We start from the raw sequence: 9661 nt of genomic DNA on the forward strand, positions 1-9661 counted from the left end.
AAACCCCCCCTCTCCTCACATCAAAAACCCCAAGCCCCCTCTCCTCCTAAGCCACAGCAAGCAGCAGCGCGCAGCCCCAAGCCGCCGCCTTAGCCGCGCCGCCGCCATAGCCGCGCCGCCCCGCGCCTAAGTCGCCGTCGCCGCCCTATAGCCGCCGTCGCCGCTGTTCGCCAGAGCCTCGCCGAGGTAGCCGCGCCTCTATTTTTTCTCCCCGGTCCGGCTTTCCTAAAAGAACTGTTCCGTTTTCTCTCCGATTCTTTTCTTTTTCTTCCGGTTTTTGTTTCGGTTTTTTTCCGAAACCCTAGATCGGTTTTCCGTTTCTTTTTCGGTTTCTTTTCCGAAAACCCTAGATCGGTTTTCGTTCTTCTTTCGGACCTTTCGTCTCAACGAACGTGATCACCGATTATTCCCCGGTTAACGACGCCCATTCGTTTAACCGTTCGTCTCTTTTCTTTTCGTCGGATTTATTCCGCGATCGTGATCTCAGATCCGATCTTCGTTCTTGTCTTTCTTCTCGCTCGTTTATCGGAATCAGGTGATTCAAGCGCCTGGAGTTTCATTTCGAAACCACCGTTCTGTCTAATCAACTTAAACAAGTTTTTGCCTCGGTAAAATTTGACCTAGTTTCAACTTGCTAGAACCAAGTTGTTTTCTTCCGCCGTTTGTTTTTCCGTCATCTGTTCGGTTCTTTCTTTCTTTGCAAACGGAGTTCTTAAGTTGAATTTTTTGGTTCATTCTCTTGTTCGAGTTTTACCTGTGCATTAGATGAGTACTTATTGTGTGCTTGTTGTTTGTTTGCGATAGATCACCCGGTTTGCACCGCTTGTTACTTCGAAACCCTAGGTCTCGCGGATCATCAGCAAGGCAAGTAACACTTTGATCATACCTTTTTTACAACCCAGTTTTATTGCATTAGATAAATCCTCACACATTGCATGATTAGGATCTAATTAAACTGTGGGATGGGAAGTAGATGAGGTAGTACCTATCACCTATATTATTATGAAACCTTTGGGAGTTACTTCTAGGTTTGCTTATTATGCCATGCTATGCTAGTAGACGTGGATTGGGTGAGTGATATCCATGACAGATGTGAGTTGATAATTTTAATGGTTTATCTAAGGTGGCAACTTAAACACACATCTGGGTGGATTGAGGCACCTGATGTCTATCAGGACTTGCCTGTTTTTTTTTGGACCGCCACCCAGGCTCAAAGGGATCATAAGATCATTCATGCTAGTAACTTCCGTGTGCAGCCACAAGCCATTATGGGCTCTGGCATAGTTAACTAAGTCGTGCGAACTCTTACGGGTAGACTAGCAGATGTAGGGGAAAGTAGGTGTACCGGTCTACCCACATGTAAGGTGCTAGTGCTTCTGAAAGACTGTGTCTCAGTCATCCGTCTTCTCAAACACCATGTAGTGCGAGAAACCAAACGGAGGCGATCGAGTCTTGTGGTGAAAAGTGTGCAAACCTCTACAGAGTGTACAAACTAATCATGATTAGCCGTGTCCCCGGTTATGGACAACTTGAGTATCTAGTACTTGAATATCATGTGAATCTCATCATGTTACTTCTAATTAATGTTATTGGGTTTTAATTGTTCACTTAATTGGGATCGGAATGCTGTCAACCATTCTCGATGTTTAACAACTACCATGATAGTTAAACAAATTTATTCCTTTGCAGTAGGGAAAAACTGGCTTTACGCAAAATTGTAACCATAGAGCTTTCCACCAGCCATATATGCATATAGTATAGCTGTTTCATTCCATTACTCTCTATGTGTTACATTGCCAGCATATTCCATGTGCTGACCCGTTTTCGGGTTGCAACTTCTCATGTTGCAGACTATTCAGACGACGAGTAAGGAGCTTTTAGGTCGTGGTTCTATACTCAGTGATGCCGTTGGAGTTGATAGACCCATCTATCTTCCGAGTCTTCCGCTGTTATCGTTATTATATGGCCTTATGTCAGGACCCCGACTCAATGCCACATCGATCTAGCATGTAACACCTCATATCACTTTGCGGCCTCACGCACGGTATTCCCACGGGTGTCGCCTTACCTTAGCCCGGGACCGTTTGCGCCTTTGGCACACGTATATGACAGTGTCGCTAGCATCCATATGATAAGGAGCCCGGGGCTGACATGGCTAGTCGTAAACCCAAAGTGGCACAGACTTACAGGGACAGGCATCCATGACCCAGCATCGAACGTGTCGGTCATCAGCGAGTGAATCCAGGCTGTAGCACTGGGCTAGCAGGACTCCGGTGAACCGGGCTGTAGCGGGCTAACAGGACTCCGGTATTCATCGCGTGACATTTCCCCGAAGGGACAGACACAGGAACGAAGAAGGACACATGCCGGCCAGTCTAAGTGTTCCGGAGCAGTAGCAAGCTACCATGGCTCGGTGGAAACACTAGGAGACATTTCCCGATAAGAGAGGCTACTAAAGATAAACAACTAGATAGTCAGATCCCACACATACCAAGCATTTCAATAACATACACACAATATGCTCGATATGTGCAAACACAACATGGCATCACAACATGACTCTACGACTCAAGTAATTTATTCAATAGGCTCCGAGGAGCGAGATATTACAAACAGGGGTCTCACGACCCAACATTCAGAGCATACAAAACAAAGCACAAGCGGAAGCTATCATGTCTGGGTACAGACATCTATAAATGAAAAAGGCTGAGAAGCCTGACTATCTATCAGATCCTGCCGAGGCACAAGATCGTAGCTGAGGTAACAAGCTAAACATCGAAGTCCACGTGGAACTACTAGTGAGACCGAAGTCTCTCTGCAAAACATAAAATAGGCAAACGTGAGTACAAATGTACCCAGCAAGACTTACATCAGAACTAACTACATATGCATCATTTTCAACAAGGGGATGGTGGGGTTTAACTGCAGCAAGCCAGCTTTGACTCGGTGGCTATCCTAAACTACGACTGCAAGCGACTCTTTTGAGGTGGCGCACACGAGTCCACATATTCACCATATCAATACACCACTATGGATCCGCTCTCGTTCCCCTACGAGAACGCCATCCATAGCACTCACGCTTATCTTGCGTATTTCAGAGTATCCACTTTCATTTGTCTATGAACTGATATAAGCAACGCAGAAGTCCTTTTTCGCGGACACGGCTATTCGAATAGATGATGTTAACCCTGCAGGGGTGTACTTCTTCATACATGTTTCCACCACTTAGCGTCTGCACACGACATGTGCTCGGCAGACTTCAAGCGAAAGCCGACGTGGGTGTAGACCACGACCTACCTAAACACCTAAGTCTCTAGTCCAGGTTTATCGCCTATTTGGGTTCCATCCATGAGGAGATCCGGCCGGAGTTTCGCTCACAGCCCCAAACGATGTGAACAGGGTTCCGTGACACCAAACGGGTGCCCGGTTTACCCGGCCACGTGCCTACCGCATCACAGCCCACCCCTACGGTCAGCGCTGTCCACGGCCTCCAGCATACTACAAACACCAGAAACTACTTGCAACTCCTGGACAGAGGACTAGGGTGAATAAGAAGTCGAGCGGGGTCATATTTCAAAGCCCAATGCATGGTAGTAGCTGAATCATGGATCACAAACACAGAACTCAGTTCCTAAGGACGGCTTCAATGAGACAACCCACCATGTACTCCTACATGGCCTCTCACCGACACCTTTTACCAAATCGTGTTCACACACTTAGCTCACACATAGTAGGACATGTTCACACACCTCTGATTCATCCTCGATGAATCAGACCTGACTCAACTCTAAGCAGTAGCAGGCATGACAAACAAGCATGAATGAGTAGGCACATCAGGGCTCAAACAACTCCTACTCATGCTAGTGGGTTTCATCTATTTACTGTGGCAATGACAGGTCATGCAAAGGATAAAGGGGGTTCAGCTACCGCAGCAAGTAACAGATGAATCGGTGTTGTCCTAATGCAGTAAAAGAGAGCAGGAGCGAGAGAGTAGGATTGTATCGGAATGAACAAGGGGGTTTTGCTTGCCTGGCACTTCTCAAGATAGCATTGAGTCTTCATCAGTGTCAACGATCACATCATCGGTATCACGTCTATCGAGAGGGGACAATTACCGGCAACATAGAAGGGAACACAATCAATGCAATGCACAATATGATGCATGATCATGACATGGCAAAATGAATGTGTTTTGAGCTAATGCAACTAGCAACAGATTAAATGAAGTTGGTTTGAATACAAGATTCAAATTTAAACTCCATATGTGATTATTCAAATGCCATTTAATTGATTTGTGCTAAACAGCAGCTATAAGTTGTTCTAACATGCATGAAAATGGTACAGATGGATTCCTTGAATTTTTCTGATAATTTTTCATATATAAATTATTTAATTTGGAGTTACGGTTAATTTTCTATGATTTATTGAAGTTTAGGGCATTTTCTGAAATTAATAAATCATTTCTGATTTATTTAAAAACTCCAGAAAACAATTACTGCATCAGCCTGACGTCATGATGACGTCAGCAGGTCAACTGGACTGGCTCGGGTCAAACCTGACGAGTGGGGGCCACACGTCAGTGACACAGGACCTAATCCCGGTCAAACCCAGCGCTGACTGGGGTTTGACCAGGGGTGGGGGCCCACTGTCAGTGGCTGTGGGTTTAATAGTTGGGTCATTAACACTAATTAAGCGTGCCACGTCGGCAGTCACCGGAGTTTCGCCGGCGACGACCCAAAACGCGGCGGAGACGCACCGGGGTGGCTCGGGTTTCGTCTATACTGCACCGTTTGGTGCGCCCTTTGGCTCTACGGAGAGCTGGCGCGATGGCGCGTCGGATGGTCGTGGTCTCCGGGCCTGGGGTGGCCGGAGTCGACAGCGGCAAGCTCGCTTGCGGCCGCCGGAGCTCAGGTGAGACACGGGCGACCACTAGGGGGCACGAGAGGGCGAGCTGCGGTAGGCAACGGGCTCGTGGAGACGTTCTGAGCACGATGGTGCACTCAGGTGGGAGCTCCAGTGGCTCTGGCCACGACGGCGACGAGGCACGGCGGCGGCGAGCTTCGGCCGTGGTGGAAGATGGAGCTAGGGGACGAAATCAAGTGCGCGGAGTGAGGGGAAGAGAAGAGGAGCTCACGGGGAGTCGGACGAGACGCTAAGTGGGCTCGGGGACGTCCTGTCGGCGGCGAATTGAACGGCGGCGATTGCCGGCCGTGGCGATGGAGATGGCAGTGATGGCGTGGCTACATGGCACCCGGCGTCGCATGCGTCATGGTGGAGCTTCATGGGGTCGGGACGGAGCTCCTGAGCTCATCGGAAGGGCGAGGGGTTGCCGGTGGCTATGGATGCGACGGCGGCGCCCTCCGGTGGCTCTCGGTGGTGCTCCAAATCGAGAGAGGGAGAGAGCCAGAGCGAGCAGAGAGAGGGATAGCGGTCGGGGACGACTCCGTGGCGTCGTTAGAGGGCTCGGGGAGGAAGCAGGAGGTGGCCAGGGGAAGCAGGAGGTGGCGCGCGCGGCGGCGTCGCGGTGTCTGTCCTCCTGGCAGGGAGGAAGACGACAGGGGGTGGTGGAGATGGGCTGGGCTGGCCAGGTGGGCCTGGTGGGCTGCAGAGGTAAGTCCAGGTAAGGTTTCTCTCCTCTGTCTTTTATTTCTGTTTTGTTTTATTTAATTTATTTTGCCACTGTTTTGAATTTAAAATAATTCAAACAATGCCAAAAACTCCTCTGAATATTTTATATTGCTAGAGGGACTTTTCCAAAAGCTTATAAAATATTTCCGGGGGTATTTGAAATTATATTCTAATTATATGAATATAATTCAAATTCAAATAGCTAATGAATTAAATCCAAAGTCCCAAAAATAATTCCTTAAAAATGTTCAATATTTTGGTTGGGACCAGAACCCTTACCAAAAATTATCAAACATTTAAAAGGGCATTTTTGGAGCAATGAATGAGATTTCTAGGGTTTTTGCCCCTCTTTTATTTAAGTTTTTGAGGCTTCCAAAATTCCTCAGTTCAAGTTTCGAAAATATAGACATGATGCACACATGAAGCTAGCCTAGAGCACTACCAGCAGCTAGGGATGTGACAACTCACCCCCACTAAACAAGAATCTCGTCTCGAGATTCAAGCGTAGGGTAAAGTGAAGGGTAACGCAGACTAGTATAATCTTCACGATCCAGGGTGCACTTCAGTTGAACGTTGATTCATTCACCATCATTGTCTTGAAGTCTTGCCTTGAAAAATCCTGTCAACATGACATGGAGGAAAGAAGGAGACTCTAGCAGGGTCGATCTCTCGAAGATCGAACAACTCACGGAACGAGACATAGGACCATCTCTCTGGTTGAGACACGAGCACACATCCATAGGAATGGAGTGAAGCAGATGACGAAGGTTCACTAGGTAGACCACAATTTCACGCTTAAGAAGGTGGTAATCGATTGTCAACGTAGCGAGGAGTTGAGTTGCTATGATACCACGACGAAACATCCTGGAGGAGGGTGATTCGTAGATTATTTCCTTAAGTGGCAAAAAGAATTACCTTTGATTCAGAGATCATTGAAAACCTTTATACCAGCCTAAGGCAATTCTCAAGCGATCGTTTGGAGGGGGTCAGTAGAATGGCATACTCAGACTTGGATGATGTGGATTACCTTGTTGAAGACAATGCAATGGATGAATTTGCTTATCACCGGAAATGGAAGAGACCCATGGTAGAATGGCACATTGGCGGTGCAAGCTAGGAACAAAATGCAAATGATGGGAATGATTCTAGTAACTGGGGAGAACCCAACAATAGAGAGTGAATCCACTGTTGAGAAGTTATAGCATAACCGAGGAAGTTGAGAGCAAACCTAGCTAGTGCCGATGGTAACACCTAACGCTTGTGCGTGCTCTCAAGAACTTGAGCATTTCCATAATCATCAAGGTTTTACCAATATCCGTGTCAAGGATTCTGGCAACACAACTTACTACCATGATGAATAGCGATGGACGATGCAGATGCAAAGGAGGATAACACTTTCTCAGATTTCACCTTAGCGAGCCAAGGAACAAAATCTGGACGATCGACCGAGAGACATTTAGCACTCCGCTTCTAATGTTCTCCTTGATGTGCTAGCGTAACCCATTCATAGATATGGTTTGATATCTAGAACATCAAGTAAAAAGGTCGGACTTCGGGATCTCAAAATCCATAGGGGCAACTAGGGAGTAAATCCTACGAAATCCCTATGGGGAGGTGGCCAACTTCCTCAATCAAGATATTATAATAACAGGTCTTCCGGCTGGGTGTGTTGGCCACGACATCCACTTTACCGGTTTTCGAGGGACCGATATTATAGTTCTTGGGAAATGTTCCAAACCATCATATCTGCCTGAGATTCAGATCTGGTTGGTGTCAGGATATTCCAGACTCATCGAGTCTAGGAAGAAAAATGAAAGTTTGCAACACAAATCGACGAGATGACGTTGCGGGATTCTCGGGAGATGAACTACGATAGCAAGCTCCAAAACATGAGCTGGTTCTGCTACAAACATGTGAACACGCTGTCCCAGACAAACATGACCACGTGGTAGTCTTATAATAAAACACTACCGAGTTCAGGTGGGGGAACCATCATTAATGACATCGAAGTCTCCACGCGTGGAAGTCCAAAGAGTTCACCTTGGACAGACTCATTTATCTTTGAACAACTCAATCAGTGGCTTGGTGTGCTCGGAACACATATGGAATGAAGGTTGCAAGTCTCCAGACCACAGAATACTTCGCACATATGCATGACTGACTTGGGATGATTCCAGAGGAAGCAAAACTAACTTTCTCAAATCCACGGCGGCAACTTTCACCAAATGCACGTGTATAAGAGGAAGTCACTCCTTTCATCAAACAAATACTTCATGAGTTAGCATGAAGAAATGCTTTCAAAAGTTTCCAACACTAGCTTAATGTTCAACAAAATCATGGAGGAGATAAGGATGTTGTCAATGGGCTCAACAACAATTCTTCCGGGTTTCCCTTTAAAAGGAATTCCATAGTTAAGTGAACAAGTGATAGCATAGGTCAGACCCAAAAGATATAATGGTGTATACTCGAGGGATCAACCACGGGTAAGACAACATTACGAATATCGTTGGTTCTGGTCTGATTGGATGATAGCCCATACTCCAATCAAAGGTTGGATAAAATGATAGGTCCATTAACTGATCACGAGGTTCAGTCGATGAAAATATCAACTTTCTTCAACACACATACAAGACATCCCTTATAATGAACTATATCGGACAAGCTTCTATCTTCCAACTCTCCAAGTTGATGCATAGCTTAACCAACTAGCTCAGGGGTATCCAACACGGATTCTTGGAGAAAGGGTGGTTTACAGGATAAACCAACTTGATCACGAGCTTAACATAACAGTCAGGTGACAACCTGGTGATACTTTCGAGAAGATATTCGGAAAATCACGAACCACCGATATGTTACTAAGATCGAGAACAATCTTGCTTTTCAGGGCAAGATGATATGATCAAATGAGTGAGGACTTGACACAATCCTAACTCATTGATCGAAGGGTGCACCGGAAATAAGGACTAGATAGCACGATTAGTCTTAGAATGATGATTCAAGAACCAACACGCTAAGAATGAAATTATTATCCTTTAACTACCAAGCAACAGAGTTGCTAGCAGTATTGATTTCACACGCCATGATTCATTTGTCGGCATTCCGGTTACAATAACACAGGAACCGAGGAATGAACAATGATGGCAAAAGTATCACTGTACCAAGAGTTCATAGGATGGTGTGCAATTCCTATAACAATCCCGATATAAAAGATGGTAATACTCCAAGGTAGAACAGAGCAAAAGCTGGATTGGCATTTTGATCTACGGAGTACAATTGTTTTGACCCAATCCTGGATATGGAAGAGGTACTGGAGTTTGTTTCTCCTAGTCATTCCGCGATAGAATGGCTTGACGGACCACAAGAGTAATAGGCATCGATAAACGAACGCACGCATACTCTTGACTATCAATTGATAGACGAAGGTCAGTAGACAACTAAAGAGGGACAACTCAAAGGAACATATAACTTTTTGAGTTGTGGATACATGGGTTGGTATGCCGAACAAAGTTCAACATAATGCTTTCGGATAACCCATGCAGAAAGGTTGAGCTGGCAGAGTCACAATATAGCATGGAGAACTCATCAAGAATAATCCTGTTGTGATATTTCAGTTCAACGAGGAACTTCTGCCATAAGTAGTTCATGGTATTTGGAAGAAGAAGATACCACGGACTTCAAGGACTATCGCAAAGGTTACTAATATCCTAAAGGCACTAGCAATTACTATCAACATGAAGTAGGTAGAGTGAATCTCGGGTTCAGAACCCAGGAGTAGAATACCTACTACTAAGTAGCATCACGGGATGCTTCCGAGAATAAAGGCCAGAATCATCACACTGGGAACACAGATCATGGCTAGACCACTAGATGATCCCCTAAGCACTTAGGGTCATAATAATAATTCCAACATATATGTCGAGGCAATAATTATCTCAACACACCGATTAGTGTGGTTAATCTGGCCCAAAGGAACATCGAGGCGGGAGGAAGGAATTTGCAAATTGCTTCAAACTATTTAGAAACCTGGGATGAC

This window comes from Triticum aestivum, chromosome 2A, assembly GCF_018294505.1.
Source record: "Triticum aestivum cultivar Chinese Spring chromosome 2A, IWGSC CS RefSeq v2.1, whole genome shotgun sequence".
Classification (NCBI taxonomy): Eukaryota; Viridiplantae; Streptophyta; class Magnoliopsida; order Poales; family Poaceae; genus Triticum; species Triticum aestivum.